The sequence below is a fragment of the Microtus ochrogaster genome, chromosome 8, assembly GCF_000317375.1.
Source record: "Microtus ochrogaster isolate Prairie Vole_2 chromosome 8, MicOch1.0, whole genome shotgun sequence".
Classification (NCBI taxonomy): Eukaryota; Metazoa; Chordata; class Mammalia; order Rodentia; family Cricetidae; genus Microtus; species Microtus ochrogaster.
This window is the reverse complement of record NC_022015.1, coordinates 49,127,808-49,133,012: the sequence shown is the minus strand read 5'-3', so window position 1 is coordinate 49,133,012 and position 5,205 is coordinate 49,127,808. Positions and strand designations below refer to the sequence as shown.

General features: G+C 36.3%; 1 pseudogene; it reads left to right on the top strand.

Moving 5' to 3' along the window:
* The first annotated feature begins 1,209 nt into the window (after window positions 1–1,209).
* On the top strand, window positions 1,210–2,119 carry LOC101982960 (annotated as a pseudogene).
* Window positions 2,120–5,205: the final 3,086 nt, after the last annotated feature.

Below are 5,205 nucleotides of genomic sequence, written 5' to 3'. Positions count from 1 at the left end.
TAGGAAACGCTGTAGATCTCTGGGAAAATGGGTCAAATTCCAAATGCAAATGAAGATAGCACAGTTTTAGTTACATTATAAGGAATTATGAACAATTCCTTATAGAAATTAAGAACCCTATAACTGGTACTTAATCTTGAGCCCTACTACTCCTAAACCTGGCATGTGATGACCACACTCTCTGAAGTACTGTGCAGCTCTGCAGAATCTACATGAAGCCACCTCCCTTCCTTTTTGTCTTTATGTGGTTGACTATGAAAGTATTCTCACTGAAAATGTTCAAGACATGTGTCTCTTCTCATACAGATTTTTATTGAAATAACTCCTGATTCTACATAGTTATGCATGCTTTAAATTCAATGAAGCTTTATGTCACAAGTTAATCATGAATATCATTGGTTCTTCAAGATGCAATTGAGGTTACACCCTAAAGTCAAATAGCTAGTTGTGTGATGTTTTATTTCTAGCTTTTTGAGGATTCTGCACACTGACTTCAATAGTCACTGTTCTAATTTCTATTCTTTTCCATGGTAAATAATTCCTTTCCCTGACCTCATAGCTTCTCCAGCGCTTGTTCTCATTTGTTTTCTGTTTGTTTGCTTGCTTTGTTTACTAGACATTCTCAGATATTAAGATGAATTTTTAGAATGTTTTAATTTGTATTTTTTCTGATTGCTAAGAATGTTGAGCATTTTTGGAAAATGTATCTCTTAACTGTTTGTATTTTGTCTTTTGAAAAGGCTCTGTTCTATGTCCTATTTTCTCATTTGGTTATTTTTGTTTTGTTTGTTTTTTCTTGATATTTGATAAGGTTTTTTTTAGTTCTTTGTACATTCTAGTTGACACCCTTCTATTAGTTGAGTACCTGGCAAAGACTTTTTCCAATTCTGTAGGCAGCTTCATACCAATGACTGTGTCCTTTGCCAGACAGACACTTTCTAGTTTCATGAGAACCCATTTGTCAGTTATTGGTCTTAATGCCTGCTAAATTTAACCTCCAGCTGAGGAACTATTAGTAATCTATAGCTTCTAGGTCATAGATGGTTTTCTTGATTTAGGAGTGGTGACCCTGGTTGGTCTAATAGACTCTAGTAGACTCTAGTGAATAGTCTATACCTATGAATGTATAGGCAGTACTACTAGACTTGATAGCTTATTAAAAAATGAGAATATGATTCATATTGCCTCTCTCCTCATGTCACCACTGGTATGTAGACCATCCTGCTGAGGTGCCAAGAACGGTTCATCATACAGTACAACTGGGAAGGAGACTTTTTCTTTACTATGGCCTAAGAGCCTATTATCAATGTGTGGTACTCAGTGAATGGCGAGAGGCTGGGCACCTACATGGGCTATACTGGAGTTGTGTGGTGTGTGGATGCTGACTGGGACACCAAGCATTTACTTACTGGTTCAACTGACAACAGCTGTTGTCTCTGGGATTGTGAAACAGGGAAGCAGCTGAATCCACTGAAGACCAACTTAGCCATCCACACCCATGGCTTTAACTTTGGAGGCAACATCATCATGCTCTCCACAGACAAGCAGATGATCTGGCTTTGATTTACAGGATCCAAGCCAAAATGACAGCAATGAGCCCTACATGAAGATCCCCTACAATGGCGCCAAGATCAACAATGCTGTTTGGGGACCAATGCGGCTAGTGCATCATCACTGGCCATGACAGTGGAAGACTCAACAAGTATAGTGCCAAGTCTGAGGAGGTGTCAGTGAATGCTCAGGATCACTCCCGGCACATCAGTGACAACCAGTTTTCTCTAGCCATGACCATCTTTGTCATCTCATCCAAGGACAGCACAGCTAAGTTCCTTGACTCCACAAGTCTTAAAGATAGAAGACTTTCCAAACATAACGCTCTTTCAACTCAGCTGCCTTCTCTATCATCTATGACCATGTGGTGCTGGGAGGTGGTCAGGAAGCCATGGACATAACCATACCCTCCACCAGGATTGGAAAGTTTGAAGCCAGATTCTTCCATTTGGCTTTCGAAGAGGAGTTTGGAAGAGTAAAGGGCCACTTTGGACGTGATGGCAAGAGCTACAGCAGCGGTGGCAAAGACGATTACATCCACATCCTTTTCTTCGACCCACAGAAGTAAGAAGCTGAACCTCCATCCACATGGGGGAGGCTGCTCAAAAGGGTTTTTAGACTCTAAGAAATTAATTCTTTGTTAAAAATACAAAAACGAGAACACAAAGTTGGGTTGGTATACTGGATCTGGCAGAAGATCAGGGTTATAGGGATGAATGTGGCAAAAATACAATATCTGAAATTCTCCAAAAATTAATAGTAGTATTTTTTAAAAGAAATTGGGCCAACACAGATCCATAAGAGGCAAACATGAAAATCGTGATTTCTTGATTCTTTCAAAACTTCAGAAACTTTAGCTTCAGTGGACTGCATACTGCTCATTTGCCTCAACTGACCCACTTTGCTTATTGGGTTAGTGCCTGAAAAGCTGTTTGAGTTTGTCTACTGCTCTGACCTCTGCTTAAACAACTCCCATTTTAGAAAACAGTCCACCCCACAGGCAACCCCAGCTATTATTAGTCTCTTCAAATTGTTCAAAAGGTTTTACTCATATTGAGTAAATCGGTTACCAATGAAATATAAATTGAATTTTAAAACTTCCATCTTTTTGTCTGTTTAGGCCTCAAAAATCTAAATGGCTTTGCTTTAGTCTAGCACACTATGAACAATCTTTCCCCAAACTTCCCCATCTATACCACCAATGGTTATAAAACCTTCCTCCTTTTGGCAACTTCCCTCTGGATATGATGCAGATATTAAATGATATTATAACAAAGACAGAATTCTCAAGACCTAGTTTGTAACGATTAAATTTATATATGTATCAGACTGCAATGAAAATCATATCTTCTTTTTTATACCTACATGTTTTGTACTTTGGTACAAATGGCTTTTTTTGGTTCCCTGGCTGAGTAATAAAGCTATGTCTTAGAAATTATAACTGTTCTCACTCTGCCCATCTACATTCAGGACGGAGTCATCATATGTCCTCTGTATGTGACATGTAAATAATTAAAAAGGAAATCCTGTTTTTATATTACTACTTTAAGTGGAGTGAGTTTGGTCAAGCTTATGGTAACTGATGTAAGATAATACAAGGAAGCACATGTTGGGTGGATGTAGACAAACGGAAAAGTATTTCCCCTGCCCTGCTTTTTGGGTATAATTATGTAGACATGTAGAAACTTAATGTTAAAGTCATATGAGCTGAGATTAATTAGGGGAACAACAGCTTGAAAGTACAAATGACCTGCACACAGTCACAAAGATAATTACTTTCAAAAGCAAAGCTGGAGAATCTGGGTTTCTTGGATTCCATATCCTTTCTTTCAAAAAACTCTGCTTCTCACAACTTCTTTGCACCTTTTCAGGGTAAAGGTATAATTTATGTATCTTTAAATATATTGTTTATTCAGAGATTCAGACTACAAAACAAAATTAAATGTAACCTAATCAGAATAGGGTCCATACCTGGTAGTATTTAATTTGAAACCACATGAATCATTCTTATTTTTCTATAGTCATCCACTCAATAAACAAGGAAGTAGGTATTCTGTTGTATGAGAAAATAGAATTGGGCTGGAACTTTAGTTCTGGGATTATTTTTATCTTGTGTGTGTGCAACCCATAATGTGCATATTAACTTAATTCACTGCATTTCACATGTTAACAGGTCAAAATTATGCTTAGAGGTGAGTGAGTTTTATAAAAAGGCTGAATGGGATTCTTGCAGTGAATTCTGCCTAACTCGGGAGTTGTTCTCTAGCTTGTAAGTCTGAAATGCACATAAATCTTTTTTAAAAGCTCTGTGTTCAGTTAATATATACTGGAGATTTATAGATGCTTGGGTGGAGAAAGCATGAAGCAACCAATTAAAATTTACACTCTGAGATAGGCAATTAAAGGCAACACCAAGCAAAAGTAAACAGGCTATTTAAAGTTGAAAAGAATCCTCCTTTCTTTTCTTTAGTACCTAAAGCCAAAATAAGATTGTTGCCTACAACATTACTGTACTTCCTCAAGGTCTGCCGCAACAGAGACTATAGGAGTTTTTAATCCAGAGTGAGTTCAAGTGTGTGATGATTGGCATAACAGCCTCGGTGAGTTTCAATTAGGATACCAACTGCAAGTCTTGATGGACACTACATTTTACTAGTATTAGTAATAAATGACAAAAACTAAAAAATAATCCTTTGTTCTTAAAATAAAAACTCATGTTAGTAAAAGTGTTATTTTGCTTATCTGATGGTCACAACAAAATTATCCATTGTGTTAGTCTCAAAGCAAAGTCTGATTTAGAATAAGAGTCATTTCTAATTCAAGGTCATTCTACTATTCTAATTACATTTATGATGCTGCATTTTCAACTCTTGATTCTGACTGAATTAATAATATATCAAGATCTTTCTAAGAGGAAACTATTATATAATCAGCAGAATAAAAAATAGTGGCAGAAAAGATCTATAAATAACATATCCAGTAAGTATCTAGTAACTAAGATATTTGAAGAATACCTATAGCTCAACAACAAAATAATCATAATAAAATTATCAATTGACTTGAATCGGCACTTCTTCAAAAAAGAAAAATGACAAATAAGCAAAGAAAAAAATGTCTTATATCATAAATCTTTACAGAAGTATAAAATAAAAGCATAAAAAGACACTTTTTTGTCTTTATTAAGATGGTCTAGTGGTTACTCTTCATTACCCACCTGCATGCATTGATAATCACCCAAAAGAACAGTGAGGTAGATATCTGGGTATCTGTGAGGAAATTCCCAGACAAGATGTACTAATGAGGGAAATGCTACCCTTGAATGTGGGTGATGCCATCCTCAGAAGGTAAAGCCTGTATGAAATACAAGGAGAAAAAAAAAGAGAGAAAAAAGTGACCATAGTCCCTTATTTTTTTGTGTCTACTATTGAAAAGCTCTTCCATCACATGGCATCACCATACTGATTTACTATTTCAAAATTGACCCAGAAATAATCTAGATGAAAGTTTCAGTCCTGCCCAGTCCTGCACCCATTTAGTCCCAAAGAAACACACAGAGGCTTAAATTAATTATAAACTGTTTGGCCTATTAGCTCAGGCTTATTACTAACTAGCTCTTAAAACTTAAATTAACCTAATGAAATTAATTCTTATCTA